General features: G+C 40.5%; 1 protein-coding gene across 1 annotated transcript in view; it reads right to left on the bottom strand.

The window, feature by feature from the left end:
* Window positions 1–19,254, bottom strand: part of NELL1 (neural EGFL like 1) — a 999,502-nt gene that overhangs the window by 886,506 nt on the left and 93,742 nt on the right. The window lies entirely within an intron of this gene.

The raw sequence follows: 19,254 nt of genomic DNA, 5'->3' as shown, positions 1-19,254 counted from the left end.
CTCTGCACAGCCATCTAAGAACTCTAGAGTGACCATCTCAGCATGACACTCTCCTGCTTTTCAACACCTCACAGTACCCTAAACCCAACAAAAGGAGGCCACCAACTCTATTGGCTATAGGAACCAGGAGGTAGCTCATATGACTGCAGTGGGCTGACAGTCTGTAGTTTTTTTCATGAAACAAGCAGCCCTTTAACTTTACTTTTCTTTTCTTAATAAAAACATGAGCCCAAGAACTTCACTTTTCTAACTGTACATTAATAGATATATTTCTATAAATAAATACATATATATTTATACAAATACATATATACAAATGTATTTATATGTATGTATATAAATATATATGTATATATTTTTTAATATATATGTATATATATGTGTGTGTGTATATGTATATAAAGATAGCAACAAACACTGGGTCTTACAGTGCTGAGGAGACAACTGGGGAGCTGGGGATTGGAGATATCAAGGGAATATTTTATGCAAGGATGGGCACAATAAAGGACAGAAATGGTAAAGACCTAACAGAAGCAGAAGAAATTAAGAAAAAGTAACAAGCATACACAGAAGAACTCTACAAAAAAGTCTTAATGACCTGGATAACCACAATGGTGTGATCACTCACCTAGAACCAGACATCCTGGAATGTGAAGTCAAATGGGCCTTAGGAAGCATTTCTACAAACAAGGCTAGTGGAGGTGATGGAATTTCAGCTGAGCTGCTTCTAATCCTAAAAGATGATGCTGTGAAACTGCTCCACTCAACATGCCAGCAAATTTGGAAACTCAGCAGTGGTCACAGGACTGGAAAAGGTCCGTTTTCATTACAATCCCAAAGATGGGCAGTGCCAAAGAAGGTACACACTACAATTGTATTCACATCACAGGCTAGTAAGGTTACATTCAAAATCCTTCAAGGTAGGCTTCAGCAGTACATGAACTGAGAACTTCCAGATGTACATGCTGGGTTAGGAAAGGCAGAGGAACCAGAAACCAAATTCTAACAACCAATTCCAGAAAAAACATCTACTGCTTCATTGACTACACTAAAGCCTTTCATCATGGGATAAAAACAAATTGTTGATAATTCTTAAAGAGATGGGAATACCAGACAACCTTACCTGTCTCCTGAGAAACCTATATGTGGCTCAAGAAGCAACCTTTAGAACCTCACATGGAACAACAGACTGGTTTAAAATTGGGAAAAGAGTATGACAAGGCTGTTTATTGTCACCCTGCTTATTTAACTTATATGCAGAGTACATCATGAGAAATGCCAGGCTGGATAAAGCACAAGCTGGAATCAAGACTGCTGGGAGAAGTATCAATAACCACAGATATGCAGATAATACCACTCTAATGGCAGAAAGTGAGAAGGAACTAAAGAGCCTCTTGATGAAGGTGAAAGAGGAGAGTGAAAATGCTGGCTTAAAACTCAACATTCAAAAAACAAGTATCATGGCATCCAGTCCCATCACTTTATGGCAAATAGATGGGAAAAAGTGGAAACAATGACAGATTTTATTTTCTTGGGCTCCAAAATCACTGCAGAAGGTGACTGCAGTCATGAAATTAAATGATGCTTGCTCCTTGGAAGAAAAGCTATGACCAACCTACACAGCATATTAAAAAGCAGAGATATTACTTTGCTGACAAAGGTCCACATAGTCAAATCTATGGTTTTTCCAGTAGTCATATACTGATGTGGACCATAAAGAAGGCTGAGTACCAAAGAACTGATACTTTCAAATTGTAGTGCTGGAAAGACTCTTTAGAGTCCCTTAGATTGCAAGGAGATCACACCAGTAAATCCTAAGGGAAATCAACCCTGAATATTCATTGGAAAGACTGACTGTTGCTTGAACACTTTGGCCAGCTGATGTGAAGAACTGACTCATCAGAAAAAACCCTGATGCTGGGGAAGATTAAAGGCAGCAGGAGAAAGGGGAAACAGGATGAGATGGTTAGATAATATCACCAACTCAATGGACATGAATTTGAGAACACTCTGTGAGATAGTAAAGGACAGGGAAGCCTGGTGTGCTACAGTCCATGGGGTCGCAAAAAGCCAGATATGACTTCGTGACTGAACACCACCTCCAACAATAAGAGACTGAGGTCATCTGAAGATTGTGTCTCTTGCTTTTCATGAGAAGCTGGAAAGCTGGGACTTCAGGACAAATCACGCAATTTTTTTTGTTTTTTAATTTTTACAGTGTTGTATTGGTTTCTGCCATACAACAACATGAATCAGCCATATCACACATATATCACCTTCCTCTTGAGCACCCCCCTCTTCCCACCCTTCTAGGTCACCACACAGCACCAGGCTCAGTATCCTGTGTTATATAGCAACTTCTCTCCAACTATCCGCACAAATGTGTGCGTGTGTTGATGCTTCTTTCTCCATTCATCCCACTCACTCCCTTTCACATCGTGTCCACAAGTACATTCTCTACGTCTGCATTTCCATTCCTTCCGTGCAGTTAGGTTCATCAAGACCATTTTTCTAGATTCCATATATATGAAAACACACATTTTTAAAAGTTTGCAATAACTTGATTTTTTTAAATCTTTAATAGAAAAAAATACCATGGGGGCCATTACAATGTGAGCCAAACAAAGCTCTTCTGCAAGTCAACACTAGCCTGTACTTTCAACCTTTATCCCATAAGATGAAGTCCATGTGTGTGTGTGCTTAGTCGCTCAGTCCATACTCATCAATAAATCCTTGCTCCTCTGGGAAGCCCACCAAGATCACTGGACCACCTCTCTGCCATCCCTCCCCTGCAGGCTACACTTCAGCCCCAGGACCTCTTCCTGCGCCTCCTGACACAAACATCTTTCATCTCTGTGCCACACCTATCTTAGGGATGAGCCCCTCTGCTTCTCAGGAAAGGCAAGCATTGGTTAGAAGAGCTTCATTACTTCCAGACAGACTGATAACCTTTCAGATGGTGAATTGCTATTTCACTCCTACTAGGCTATCATTCGGAGAAAGCAATGGCAGCCCACTCCAGTACTCTTGCCTGGAAAATCCCGTGGACGGAGGAGCCTGGTAGGCTGCAGTCCATGGGGTCGCAAAGAGTCAGACACAACTGAGCAACCTCACTTTCACTTTTCACTTTCATGCATTGGAGAAGGAAATGGCAGCCCACTCCAGTGTTCTTGCCTGGAGAATCCCAGGGACAGGGGAGCCTGGCAGGCTGCCGTCTATGGGGTCACACAGAGTCGGACATGACTGAAGTGACTTAGCAGTAGCAGGCTATCACTGACTTCCTTGGTGGCTCAGACGGTAAAGCGCCTGCCTGCAATGCGGGAGACCCAGGTTCCATCCCTGGGTCGGGAAAATCCCCTGGAGAAGGAAGCAACCCACTCTAGTACTCTTGCCTGGAAAATCCCATGGATTTTACAGAGGATCCTGGTAGGCTATAGTCCATGAGACCTCAAAGAGTCAGACACGACTGAGTGACTTCACTTTCACTTTCAGGCTATCACTATTGGCAATGAATTCAATCAATTGGTGAGGAGGTACCTAAATTTAAAAAAAAAAAAAAAAGACTCTGAGTTCATCTGCTCATTTGCTCTACCAAAAATGTAATTATAGTTTCACATACTGTGAAATTATATTTTGATTTCCAAGAAACAGAACTCATGGATACTTTTTACATAGAGCATGTGCTCCATAAATGATTTTTGACCAGAAATGATATGGCCTGTGTAAGCATCTCACTTTGACATTTATTAAGCACTTTTCCTCACAATGCAAAAATCTCACAGCAGCTATTATTATATTAGCTTCACATCTAGAGTCACTTCCTCACTTTGCCCTCTATTTATAACACCCCATACACACCAGCCTCAGTCTAGTCCCTGAGAGCACCAAGCTGGCTTCCGCCACAGGACCTTTGTACTGACTCTCCTATACCTTCTTTCCAATTTTCTCATAGCTGGCTTCTTCTTAGATTCAGTTCAAATGCCTCATCTTCATGGGCCTGTCTGGCCTCTTCCCTATGGCCTGCCACTCATCCCTCTGTTTGATTATTTTCTTCCATGACACGTACAGTTCCATATGTTTATGTATCTACCATCTAACTCACCCCACTAGAAGGCAAGCTCCCTGAAGTCAGACTTTCAGCAAAGCCTCTTCCCTATGCCAGAATCCACCTTCCTGCCGAAGATTAGTATCTGACACAGACTAGTACCTGAGGAATAATGAAAGAATTCCAATTTAACAGATAACTCAGGGAATTATCTGAGGCTCAGGGAAGGGCCTGCCCAGGGTCTCCTGGATATTCATTGAGAGAGCAGAGGTTTGAACCCAAGTCTTCTGACTTGTGCCAGCAATCCTTTCACAGTTCCACCCTCATCACTAGTTTGGCAGTCTGGAATGCCTTTCACCTGGAACTCAGAAGTCAGGGGGTTAAATCTTCCAGTAGTGACAAGGCCCTTTTCGCCACATTTCTCTCTGCACAACCAAATGAGTGACTACCTATTACCCAGGCATACAAGTGTTTCACAACTACTAATTCTAAACAAAGTCAAAGATGACAGTTTAAATTCTCTAGAACTGCAATGAACAAATAAATTTTATGCATAAATATTAATGAAATTGTGACTTTTTTTTACTAAGAAAGTAAACGTTAATGGCTATATTTGCCGGTTTCCCATTTCTCAAACACTAAGGAATCCAGAATCTAATAAGCATATTTACAAGCATGAGCAATTTACTCAAAACATTATACTCTCTTGCTGTGACACTTCTTGTCCTCAATTAAGGTCAAAAATTATCTGAGCAGCTTCATTTCTTCCAACAAAGATTTAAATTTTATTTAATTAGTATGTTCCTGAGAAAAAACACCTTATTTTCTTAACAGGTGAGCCTTCCATTCATTTATTTCTATATGAAAATTACTACTTTCTAATGCTCACCACAGCCTTTAAACTTTCCCTTGAAACTATCTGCACTCTGCTAGAGGTAAAGATAAAATGATGAAAAACCCTGCTCCCATGTGTCTTGTCTCCTCTCATTTAGAAGCATCTCCCAAGAAAAAGAAATGCAAAAAACAAAAATGGCTGTCTGAGGAGGCCTTACAAATAGCTGTGAAAAGAAGAGAAGTGAAAAGCAAAGGAGAAAAGGAAAGATATACTCATTTAAATGCAGAGTTCCAAAGAATAGCAAGGAGAAATAAGTAAGCCTTCCTCAGCGATCAACGCAAATAGAGGAAAACAACAAAATGGGAAAGATTAGAGATCTCTTCAAGAAAATTAGATACAAAGGGAACATTTCATGCAAAGATGGGCTCAGTAAAGGACAGAAATGGTATGGACCTGAGGAAGCAGAAGATATTAAGAAGAGGTGGCAAGAATACACAGAAGAACTGTACAAAAAAGATCTTCACGACCAAGATAATCATGAAAGTGTGATCACTCACGCTCACCTAGAGCCAGACATCCTGGAATGTGAAGTCAAGTGGGCCTTAAGAAGCATCACTATGAACAAAGCTCGTCAAGGCAATTGAATTCCAGTTGAGCTATTTCAAATCCTGCTGTGAAAGTGCTGTACTCAATATGCCAGCAAATTTGGAAAACTCAGCAGTGGCCACAGGACTGGAAAAGGTCAGTTTTCATTCCAATCCCAAAGAAAGGCAATGCCAAAGAATGTTCAAACTACCACACAATTGCACTCATCTCACATGCTAGTAAAGTAATGCTCAAAATTCTCCAAGCCAGGTTTCGGCAATATGTGAACCATGGACTTCCAGATGTACAAGCTGGGTTTAGAAAAGGCAGAGGAACCAGAGATCAAATTGCCAACATCCGCTGGATCATGGAAAAAGCAAGAGAGTTCCAGAAAAACATCTATTTCTGCTTTATTGACTATGCCAAAGCCTTTGACTGTGTGGATCACAATAAACTGTGGAAAATTCTGAAAGAGTTGGGAATGCCAGACCACCTGACTTGCCTCTTGAGAAACCTGTATGCAGGTCAGGAAGCCACAGTTAGAACTGGACATGGAACAACAGACTGTTTCCAAATAGGAAAAGGAGTACATCAAGGCTATATATTTTCACCCTGCTTATTTAACTTATATGCAGAGTACATCATGAAAAATGCTGGGCTGGATGAAGCACAAGCTGGACACAAGATTGCTGGGAGAAATATCAATAACCTCAGATATGCAGATGACACCACCCTTATGGCAGAAAGTGAAAAAGAACTAAAGAGCCTCTTAATGAAAGTGAAAGAGGAGAGTGAAAAGGCTGGCTTAAAGCTCAACATTGAGAAAATTAAGATCATGGCATCTGGTCCCATCACTTCATGGTAAACAGATGGGGCAACAATAGAAACAGTGAGAGACTTTATTTTCTTGGGCTCCAAAATCACTGCAGATGGTGATTTGCAGCCATGAAATTAAAAGATGCTTACTCCTTGAAAGGAAAGTTATGACCAACCTAGACAGCATATTAAAAATTAGAGCCATTACTTTGCCAACAAAGATCCATCTAGTTAAGGCTATGGTTTTTCCAGTAGACATGTATGGATCTGAGAGTTGGACAATAAAGAAAACTGAACACCAGAGAATTTGAGCTGTGGTGTTGGAGAAGACTCTTGAGAGTCCCTTGGACTGCAAGGAGATCCACCCAGTCCATTCTGAAGGAGATCAGCCCTGGGATTTCTTTGGAAGGAATGATGCTAAAGCTGAAACTCCAGTACTTTGGCCACCTCATGCGAAGAGTTGACTCATTGGAAAAGACTCTGATGCTGGGAAAGATTGAGGGCAGGAGGAGAAGGGGATGACACAGGATGAGATGGTTGGATGCCATCACTGACTCAATGGACATGAGTTTGTGTAGGCTCCAGGAGTTGGTGATGGACAGGGAGGCCTGGAGTGCTGCAGTCCATGGGGTCGCAAAGAGCCAGAGATGGCTGAGCGACTGCACTGAACTAGATAGTGCGTATGTAAGTTTTGTCTGCTGTTTCCTTCTTCAAGAAGAAGCTTCCTTCCAGAAGGAGGTGATCCCGTTTCCCAGAGAATATCTCCCATCTATTTTTACCCTTTTCAGCTTTTCTCTATTTTGGTTAATTTAACTAAAAATTTGAGCAAATTAAACTCAAGGAACTATACACTATGTGACACGCGAACACAAGGATTAAAGAGTCATACCACCTCTTCCTGTCTGCTCAGAGCACAGTACCTCCCAGTAGCCCAAGCCAGAACCTGGGGCATCACCCTTGACCCCTCCCTCTCTGTCTCCCACAATATCCAACACAACTACAGCCAGTTCACACCACCTCCTAACTGTCTCTTAAATTAATCAATTTCTCTCCATCTGCACCACCATTATCGGACACAGCCCAGGTCTCCATCCTCTTGAATCCAGATTCTGGAAAGCTTCAGCAACCTTCTAACTGGCCTTCCATCTCCAATTTTGCCTCTTCCATGCAGTTCTCTACTAAGCAGCAGATGTGATTTTTCTAAAATGCAAATCTAATCATGGCATACCTGTACTTAGATCCCTTCCATGACTCCTCATTGCTCTTGGAGCAAAGGCTAAGCCCAATGAATAGCTTAGAAGGCCATTCACAGTCCAGCCTCTTGCTTAACTCTCTGGTTCACTTCTGGCCACACCTCACCCCTACATCCCTACCTATGCTCTGCCCACTCTCCAACAACATGGCATTTTTCTTTAATGAATTTAACCCACCGCGATCGCTCTCATCTCTCACCCATTCACTCACGCTTCATTCAGAACTCTCTTCTGTGTTCATCATCGTCCGGCTGATTTCTACTTATTATACTTTGCCTCTTAAGCATAACCCTCATTGAGAAGGCTTTCCAATCTCTTTTGGGAAAATCAAGGTATTCTGCTCTGTGCTCCCTACATTCCTAGCAGGGCACTAACCACACTTTGTGGTGTTTCACTGATTATCTCTATCCCTGCATGCCTCACAGCTGTAGCCCAGTATCTACCACCACACAAGATATGTGATAGATTTTCATTAATATTTCCTGAATGTTATTGATGAAGGGGTTTACAGTCTAATAAGAACACAGTTCTACATCTACAACCTCCCCAAATTTATTTGCAAAGTGACAACCTACTTGTATACTTTGAAAACAGCATAGAGAGATGTGCATTTGGTCAAGATTCCAATTTGAACTTGATTCTTTCCTTCCCAACTGTAAGCAATTTAACAACTGAAGTCACCTACTTTTTTTTTTAATATAAGCCTTATGCTATTTATCCTTGAAGGAAGAATTAAACTTGGGTTTATGTAAGGGCTTTAATTTCTAAAAATGTACTGTTAATCATCCATGAAAAAGCTTTTCTCTTGGGTTATGTTCAAAACAGGTAATGCTCTTCTAGAATTCCTTCCACCTCCTAGCCCTCCATTCTGACAGGCTTCAATAAATTGTCTGAAACTGCAAAATAATTTACATATTAGCATAAAATCATCCATAATTAGGAAGGCAAATCTGCAGCTTAGAAACTACCAAATGCATTCCATTAGGACAACCACTCTTTCTAGATTACACATAACAATGTCTTAATGTGAAAACCTAAACACTGTTTCAAATGATGAGGAATTGCCAATATCTACCTTTTTCACTTCTGAAGAATTTGGGAAGGTATGAGGAAATATCTACCCAAAAAAAACCCTGAGGAGAGAAAGGGCAATGACATTTGTTGAGTGCCTAGAAAAATGAGACATGAGGAAACATTCACCTAAACACTCCTGCTGAATCCTCCCAATAATGATGACATTAGGCTTCCTAGATGATGCTAGTGGTAAAGAATCTCCCCGCCAATGCAAGAGACTCAGGGTCTATTCCGGAGTCAGGAAGACCGCCCTCCTAAAGTAAGAAACAGCCACCCACTCAGCATTCTTACCTGGGAAATCCCATGAACAAAGGAGCCTAGTGGGCTATAGTCCATGAGGTTGCAAAGAATCGGACACAACTGAGTGTGCACACACACAGACACACACAACATCATTAACTTCACTTTCCATAAAAGAACACCAAGGTTGAGGTAAATTAAAAGCAACTGTGAAAGCTCACACATCTGATAGCTGATAGACTCGGGAACTGAACCCACATCAATCCGGCATCAAAGTAGAAAGCTCTTTCCACCACAAGAGCTACAAAAACTGAAGAGTTACTTTTGAAATACAAAATTTTTTAAAAGGAGATGCCTTCTTAGCAAGTCAAAAATGTCCTCTTCATCTCACAACAGTGTTCCACAGTAAGCTTTTTTCTTAGACCCCCAACTTTCAGATTCCTGGCTAATTATGTTTAGATTAAATTTTATCTATAATTTAGGAGTAAAATTGAAAACCAGAAGATTTACCATTATATCTTATAGAGTTGCATATACTGGCAGAACATTCAATTAGATTTAATCCACGTTAATTAAGCTTTCCATTTTAACAAAGCTCTTTATTAACATACTTTAATCAGGAAAAATAAACATTAAATCTGCATTGCTATTAAGATAGCTCAGCAAGACATTTGTCTTTGTCACTCTACCAATGTGCTCAACTGGTAATATTAAAAAAATTCATCAAATTAGAAACACAGGCAAGAATAACAGAGTGCCCATTCCACTACATAAAAGAGTCTATTTCGATTATTACCTCCAGGTATGTTTGCAATTGTCTTTATATTTTAGCTTTCTGATTCATTTTATCTAGTCACTCAAGACATTCAGGGGACCCCAATTGACTCAGTTTCCAAGGGAGTTTCTGGATACCATTGTGCCAAGTAGTTCATTCCTGGTTTAAGGAATCATCTCCCAAATGATCCACTTCCGGCTGCTGGAATCCCACCAGGTGAGAGAGATGCCTGCCTTTAGCTAGAAGGAACCTCAGCCACTGAAAGAACTCTTCCGCCATTAATCCAATAACGGCCTTGCCTGAGAAGAGGTGGAAGCCTGGCAGACGCTGGAAGCAGTGATTTCCGAAACAGTAAATGCAGCTTTGCTGGATGACAGAAAAGGCACCAGATGATGACTTGCCATGGTGCACACGGGGGAGTGTTCAGATTCAAAATGTGGTTCCCCATGGTGCTTCATCAGCAAAGGTGACTTTTCACTGGAAATTGAACACTACCAGAAGGTTTGGGTGATTGATACTGTTTTCTTTAACCAGTGAACTAAAATGGCTGTTTGCTCATCTGGCCACTTCCCAGCATCCACCTTCCCCCCAGCATCAAATTTCCACCTTAACATCACCATCATGGCTTTTTGTTTTTTAAATTACAGCCAACAAATACTTTTTTCCCCCAAACTTTAGACTTTTCATTTTGTATTGGGGTATAGCCGATTAACAATGTTTTGGTAGTTTCAAGTGAACAGTGAAGGGACTCAGCCATACATATATATGTATCTACTCTCCCCAAAAACTCCCTCCCATCCAGAGTGGCATATAACATTGAGTAGAGTTCCATGTGCTATACAATAGGCCCTTGCTTGTTATCCACTTTAAACACAGCAGGGTGGCACATACTTCTAGTCCTGTACAGAAATCCCAAGGAGTTACTCGTTTCCGTCTCCAGGTACCAGCACCTTTGCCCTTTCCACTGTCCTGTGCAACCTCCCACATATAGTACATCCGGGGCAGTATCTATTTCAGGGACAATATATTTCACGCGAAGCTTGGGAATCAGACATGTCATTTCTGAGAAGCCCTAAGCAGAGCCAAAGAAAAGGAATCATCTGTCTGCTTAGTATTAACAGTTGCTAATTACATACCGTGTGCCTCTGAGTACCACCTGGCAAAAACCCCTGTGTGATGCAGTCTCTTACCTGTGCTATTATCATTATTTGGGCACAGACCACTCCAGTAACCAGGCTTCCTCATCCTTGGCACACAGTTAGAACCAATTTCCCAGCAATGGTCAGTAAAGTGTGGTACAGGCAACGCATGACACTTCCAGGATTAGCCCTCAAAGCTATCGAGGGAGATTATGACAAAAGTCTAATCATAGTAGAGGCTATTAATCTCTCTCTCTCAGAACGTCATAGTTCAAGGTCATAAAATAAAACAGTTGAATAATGCAACTAAGATGCTGCACAAAGGTTTATCTGTGTACACACAAACTGCACATCCTTTTAAGATGTTTCCCCTCAGAAAATAAAAGTAGTGAGTACGTACAGATACCAGAAAAGGTTTTCACTCTCATTATCTTACAGCACATATTATACATCTTTAATTAACCATAAAAACCAGAAGTCATCCATTAAGTACTTCATTTAATCACTTCAAAATTTTTAAATATTCCTCTAACTTAGATCAAAAAGAGTGAGTTAAACTGAAATTTAAGAACTATAGAAAAAACTGAAAGTGAAAACAGTATATAGCAGTATCCATGGCTATATTCAAACTGATACTCATAGGAAAATATAAAGTCTTCAGTGATTTTACCAGTAAACAGAAAATACTGAAAGCAAATGAACGAAACATCGAAGGAGCCAGTAAAAATACCAAAGTGATTGAAAAAGAGGCAAGAAGAAAAAAATCAATGAATTTACAGTGAAAAAAATAGCAGACCTCAATTAAACTTAAGAACTGTTTCATTAAAAAGGTCAATAAATTACACAATCCATGGTGAGCTTCACCAAGAAGGAAATATACATATTTCCTATTACAAGTTAATGAAGAAATAACCACAAATATAAAATTTTTATTAAGTAAAGGAATATAATGTCCAACTATTTGCCCAAAAGAGGGAAATCTCAATAAAATACATGATTTCAACAAAATGTAAATTGGTCCACAGAAGAGTCTAAAATTAATTAAATAGAACAATACCATAAAAGAGATGAGAAATGAACACTTTCAGTAATAAAAGATTTCTTAGCCTCCCCAAACACAAATTATCAGCCCACATTATTTTCAGGCAAATTCTATCAGAAACATTTATAAAAGAGGTATTGCCTCTATATTTAAACCAGTCTAGAGCATAAAATTCAAAAAGCTTTGAATTAAATCATGTAGTCAAAAAAACCTACTGTATCTCACTGATGAGGTAAAAAGTATTTAATGAGTTTAAAGTGTTTAGAATAATGTCTAGCATTTATCAGCACTTAAATCATTACCATTTTATTATTATTATTAATATTGATGCAAAAATCTTAAACATTCAGTTCAGTTCAGTCGCTCAGTCGTGTCCGACTCTTTGCGACCCCATGAATTGCAGCACGCCAGGCCTCCCTGTCCATCACCATCTCCCGGAGTTCACTCAGACTCACGTCCATCAAGTCCGTGATGCCATCCAGCCATCTCATCCTCTGTCGTCCCCTTCTCCTCCTGCCCTCAATCTCTCCCAGCATCAGAGTCTTTTCCAATGAGTCAACTCCTCACATGAGGTGGCCAAAGTACTGGAGCTTCAGCTTTAGCATCATTCCTTCCAAAGAAATCCCAGGGTTGATCTCCTTCAGAATGGACTGGTTGGATCTCCTTGCAGTCCAAGGGACGCTCAAGAGTCTTCTCCAACATTAGTAAATATAAATTTAAGGATTTCAGAAATAATTCAACTTTATGGACTCAATGTAATTAATGTTAATAAATGAAAGAAAAAAAATAATTATTTCAAAAGGTACCCAGAGAAGGTGTTTAATAAAATGTTACAGCTGTTCATAATTTTTGGCCTTTTAAATCAGATGATGATTTTATGTGTGTGTATATATACAAAACACACACACATATATATACTATATATACACATATATATAAGCGAGATTGATTTAATAACATGTAACAGCCGTTCATGATCATTTGACCTTCTGGTAAATCAGGAACAGAACTAAGTTTCCTTTACATGGTAACGTATATGTGTGTATATATGTATACATACATATACACATGTAAGATAGATTAGAAACTATCATAGAAACTATCAGACATTATATTAAACAGATAAGGAAAACATTAAGATAGCATTGTCTGCTGCTTCTATCTGACTTTAATGAGGGCCTTTAATCTCAAGAGTCTAGCCAGTATCGTAAGACAAGAAAAAGGGATAGGTACTATAAATACTGGAATGAGAGAGACAAAACTCATTATTATCAAGTTACAAAACAGTATATTTAAAATCAAGGGGGATCATCTGAAAAAAACAAAATAATTTAAATGCCTAGTGCCTGTGGACTAAGTCACTTCAGTCATGTCCAACTCTCTGCAGCCCTGTAGACTATAGTCCGCCAGGCTCCTCTGCCCATAGGGATTCTCCAGGCAAGAATACTGGAGTGGGTTGCCATGCCCTCCTCCAGGGGATCTTCCCAACCCAGGGATCAGACCCGGGTCTCCTGCATTGCAGGCAGATTCTTTGCCATCTGAGTAAGCCACCAGAGAAGCAAACGTCTAGTACATGATACATAATCAACAAATGTTAGCTTAGAAAAAAAAAAAAAAGATTCCACATAACTCACATAGCCTAAAAGTCTAATACAAAAATCAGACCAAAGGCATCAAAAGAAAACTACAAATCATTCTTTCTCATGAATAAAGATACAAAAATTAATATACTATCAAACCAAATCCAGGAACATATGAAAAGAACTATATCCCACATGACTAAGTGGGATTTATCCCAGGTATGCAATCTTGGTATAATGTCCAAAATCAACTAGTATAATATCCCACATCAATAGAATAGGATAAAACTACATGATCATCTTGATAGATACAGAAAAGCACTTGAAAAAAGTTAATACTCTTTCATGATAGAAAACACTCAAACTAGAAATGGAAGAGAACTTCCTCAACCTGGTAAAAGCATGTTAGGAACAGAAGGAAATTTCTTCAACCTGGTTAAGAGCATCTGAGAAAATCTACAACTAACATCACACTTCATAGTGAAAAATTGAAAGCTTTCCTCCTTAAGATCAGAAACAAGACATCTGTCCCTATCACTTCTAGTCAACATTGTACTGGAAGTTCTACTCAGAGCAATTAGTCAAAAAAATAAAAGACATTCAGATAAGACAGAAATAAGACTATTTGTAGATGATTTGATCTTTTAAGTAAAAATTTAAGAAATTCTTTAAAAAATTATTAGAATAAAATAAATCAGCAAAGCTGCAGGACACAAGATTAATATGCAAAGATCACTTTGGATATCAATAAAGCAGCAATAAGCAGACATGAAATTAGTACTGACATTTACAATGGCATCAAAAAGAATATTTAATAAACATTTTTTTAAAAACATTAACAAAAGTCATGCAAAATTTATACTCTGAAACTACTAAACACTGTTGGAAAAAAATAAACACCATCTAAATAAATGGAAAGACATTTTATGTCTATCAATCAGTTGACTTAATATTGTTCAGATGGCAATACCCCCCACACTGGTCTATAGATTCAATGCCATCCCTTTCAAAGTCCAGCTGATACTTTTGCAGAAATTGAAAAGCTGGTCGTAATACTCATATGAAAATTCAAGAGAACTGAACTAGCCAAAACAATCTTGAAAAGGAAGAAACAAAGTTGCAGGACTCACGCTTATCAATTTCAAAACTTAACACAAAGCCAAATAATCAAAACAGTCCTGGCATAAGAACAAGCATATATATCAATGGAATAGAATTTGAGAGTCCAGAAATAAACCGTCCTATTTATGTGCAATTGATCTTCAACAAGCTTACCAAGAAAATTCATCGGTCTTCAACTAACGGTGCAGGGACAGCTAGCTTTCTGCATACCAAACATCAAGTTGGACCACTACCTCACACCACAGAGAAAACGGACTCAAAATCTATCACAGATTGAAATATAAATATTAAGCCTATAAAACTCTTTAAAGAAATTATATGCAGTAGATCTTCCAACTCAGGATTAGGCAATGGTTTCTTCAAAAAGAAGTACAAGCAACAAAAGAAAAACTGAACATCAAATTTAACAACTTTTTAGCCTCCAAGTACATTATGAAGAAAATGATAGAATCTGCAGAATGGGGGGGGGGGGATATCTATAAATCATACGTAATAAGGGACTTGTACCTATAAAACAACTAATACAAAATCATAAAGACAAACAACCCAATTAGAAACGGACAAATGATCTGAATGGACAATTTTCCAAAGAGGATATATATAGCAGCCAATAAGTGCCTGAAAGATACTCAACATTATCTGCCATCAGGAAAATCTAAATGTATGGCAAAGGGACCAATACTCAACAATTCTCAGTGGTTACCTAAATGGGAAGGAAATCCAGAAAAGAGGGGATACATGTTTACATGCAGCTGATTCACTTTGCATACGCCAGAAACATAACATTGTAAAGTAACTGTACTCCAGTTAATAAAAAGTCACAGTGCGAGCAATATCACTTCACATCTACTAGGATGACTATATCAAAAAGAAAGATAATAATGAGCATTAACAAGAATGTGGAGAAATTGGAACTCTCATACACTGCTGGTAGAAATGTAAAATGGTGCAGGTACTTTGAAAGACAGTCTGACAATTCCACGAAACAGTTAAACATAGTGACTACTTGATTCAGCAAGTCTATTCCTAGTTAATACCAAGAGAATAAAAATGCGTCCACGCAAAAATTTGTACAGGAAAGCTCATTGCAGCATTATTCATAATAGCCAAAAAGAGGAAACAACTCCAATCCCCCATCAATTGATAAATGGATAAATAAAAGGTGTATCCAAACAACAAATATTATTCTGCAATAAAATGAACTACTGGCCCACACTACCAACATGAAAGAACTTTGAAAACATTCTAATCAAAGAAGCCAGCTACAAAGGACCACATATTGTAAGATGCCATTTATATAAAATGTCCAGATAGGCAAATCCATAGCGACAGAAGGCTATTGCCAAAGGCTGAGGGAATGAGGAGGAGATGGTGGAGTGACAGCTGAGAGGTGTGAGATTTCTGTGGGAGGTAATGAAAACCAGATCTTTATTACCTAAAGCCAAGTGCATTACAGATTCAGAGTTAATCCTTTATAGTAATACTTCCCCTTGATAAGACTCAACAAACATAAGGAAGGCATCATAGAATTAAGAAATGGAGGGGAATGTTTTATATTTCCTCATTTATTTTGTTTGAGTCAAGATGTGAGGTTTTCCTATTACAGTGAAAAATGGTCATATGATTTCCATTCAATGATCCTCAGGTTCTATTAGAAACCTGCCAGAAAAGTAAGAAAAGGTAGCCTCAGATGACTCTACATGACAACACCAAAAGGGTTTTCAAAACCTTTCTTAAAATAAGATGTGGATTTTTTTAGATTCCAAAGAGAAACCCATAAAATAGTGTTTCAACACTTAGGATTGGACAAAGAAAGGAAATATATTTTTTAAGAGTTGTGCACTTAACACACACTCTCTTTTTTCATGCTTACCACCACCCTGCAAAGTAGATGATTATCCCCATTTACAGACAAAGAAATTGAGGTTCCAAGACATTCCATGGCAGGTATGCCGAAGCTAAAAGTCAAACTCCAGGCTCCACGACATCTGACTCTGGAGCTCTCCTGTATCGGCTGCCATTCCACTCACTTCTCACCTGCTTTGGGAAGATCTCTGCTTCCACTGAGAAGCATTTGAAGACACCGTACATTCTATTTCTGGACATTTGCATGGCCCTCAAGCAGAGAAGGCCCTCACACCCAACCCCTAAGCCAGTGAGGCAAGGACATGAGCTTCCTGTATCTGTGAAGCTGAGACTGGCTTGACATCTCCACCCTTGGGCAACAAGAAACCTGCGCTTTCTCCCAACCTACAGAACACAGGGACTCTAGCCCGTACCTGCTCACCGACACGTACGCCAGCTTGCTTTCTCCAGGCTGACCCAGAAACAGCCAGCTCACTGTACTGCTGGCAGCATCCTCACTGAAGGCTCAGGGTCCACCACATCCCTCTGAGGCTAAGGACAAACTTAACCACTGAAAAGAGTCAGAACGGTTGACCCTGACCTCTGATGGAAATGTGCATGAAAAGACCCTCGGCTCCAGCCAAACTGATCTACTCTCTGCTCTTTTCTCTTCACACACACACACAATGAATTGTTTCCTTAATTTCTTCCCTGTGAGACTGCCCACACTGTTCTCCCTACTTCGGTACCCTTCCCTTTCTCTTGCCTGCAAAACTCAACCTGTTTCAGGAGTCTCCCCTCTAGGTTGTCTTCCTTAACCATCATGTTAATATACCAAATTCACTGAACCTAACACCTTTCCATCATTTTTGGCCTCAGTGGGCCTATCTAGGTTGACATACCAAAAAGTAGTACAAGGAAGGTTTACTGAACTCTGGTTTCCCAGTATAGACTCTGACATGAGAACGTAAGAGCAAGTGACCTATTAAAGAAGTGCTTCCAGGAGAGGGACAGAGTAAAACAGGAAGTCGCAGCCTCAGCCTGTCTCCTGGTCGGTGTGGGGAATGAATGAAGCCTCAGAGCCTGACTGGTCTCCAGGCATCCAAGGCCAAGGGACTAGGCTTCCATACTCCATGCTCATAAGTCAATCATTGACTTCAGGCTGCCTGGGGAGGAAGTAAACTCCCAGACACTTCCACTCTGAGTCCAGTAGGATGAAGAGATTATAGAAGCTGATGTCCAGTGCTCTGAGGCAAGTTGTTAGGTGCTAACCTTTGGAAACAGAACCCATCGAAGCCAGGTGAAGGGCACAACAAACCTACACAAGAGATCTGAGGGGGTCGGGGAGGGTGGCACCGTGTCTGCTATGAGGTCAAGGTAGAGCCGGCTTCATGGGTAGGTGACCAGTATATCTGCACAGGATTCTGCCCTGAGAAGGGCCCCACGCTTCTGGTTTAATAGTCTGCAGTCACCGTCTTGAAATTCTTAGTAATTTTACCTTTGACTGCATTTCCTAAGTGAGGTCTGTGGGGACAGTGGAGCACACACTGGGCAGGCTCTGTTCGTGTGCAGCCCTGCCTCCCACCACCGGCCACCTCCCTGGGACCAGTTCTCAGCTTGACTGCTCCCTGGTGCCCAGGACCCACCTGCCCTTCCCGCACCCCCTGCCCAGTAACTCTTGCCACCTTCTGCCTCGGCAGTGACTGTTACATGGGCTTGGGGATGCCAGTGTTCCCCCACCACTGCCCACTAGGGGAGGAGAGGGCACAGAATCAGTTTGGGGGAGCCACATGATTTTGAAATTAGCTACACACTGCCTTTTAACTCCAATGGAATACTTTTCTGTTAATAGCTCTTTTTCATTCCTTAGTTTTTTGTGTGGTCATGCCCTGCTTCCCACACGAAACTCTCAGATACTGTTTCTTTCATTTTCCCACAAAAAGTTGCATAGCACCTAGAACAGAGTAGGTGCTTCGTAAGTATTTTCAGAGGATTAATATAAAGCTGGTATTACATTAAAACTGGAGGGAGGTTCCAATCCAAGATGGTGACTTAAGATCCTGAACACACCTCCCCCAGTGGACACACTGAGTCTCCTGCTACCAATGGAACAATTACATCTGGAGAAAACCTAAAGACTGGCTAGGGATGTGAGCAAATGAGAATTAAAAAAAACTACATTGAAGCAGATAGGAGAGGGTATGGGACATAATCTCACCATAAACCCCACCCTCATTCAGAGACCCACAGTCAGGAGGAATTCAAAACCTAGAACTTCTGTTTGAACTCCACAACAGGGACCCCAGTTCTTAAGACCTACATCTAAGAGACAAGCTGCCCACAATGCCTAGCTTTGAAAACCAAAGGGATTCCCGTTTCCAGGACCCTCAAGGCTATAATGATATGAGAAAGAGTTCACCCACCCACCTGGCAGGGGCGGGGTGGGGGGGCAGGTCAGAGGCAGTTCATTTGCTTACAGTAAAGCATTGGCTTGAGGGGAAGGCATCTAATCTAACAGAAATATTCAGGGCCCTGCCGTAAGACTCTCCAGGAGGAAGACAGGCAGCCACCCCATCTTGGAGGTCTGCGTCTGTGAACTCCAGGCGGGTCAGTATAAAGAGAACTTTTGCACTATCCAGTGCCCTGGGTTTGTTTGTTAGCTTGTTTTTTACAGCCGTCACCCAAGGGACACCTTTCATTGCCCAACCGTGGAGCCAGGCTCCTGGATCCCATGGAACTGTCGCAGTCGAAGATATAGTCCTTGGCAGGTTACCACTTCCAGGGTGCTGCATATACAGCACACCTGAAACACACCCCCAGTCTTTTTGAGAAAGAGGCCTACTTGCCTGTCCAGGGGCTCTGGTCTGGGGAGCAAGCTCCTGGTTTGGCACACTTATGGGGCC

This window comes from Capricornis sumatraensis, chromosome 8 (assembly GCF_032405125.1).
Source record: "Capricornis sumatraensis isolate serow.1 chromosome 8, serow.2, whole genome shotgun sequence".
In the NCBI taxonomy this organism is placed as follows: Eukaryota; Metazoa; Chordata; class Mammalia; order Artiodactyla; family Bovidae; genus Capricornis; species Capricornis sumatraensis.
The sequence above is the reverse complement of the archived record's forward strand: the minus strand, read 5'-3'. Positions and strand labels throughout refer to the sequence as shown.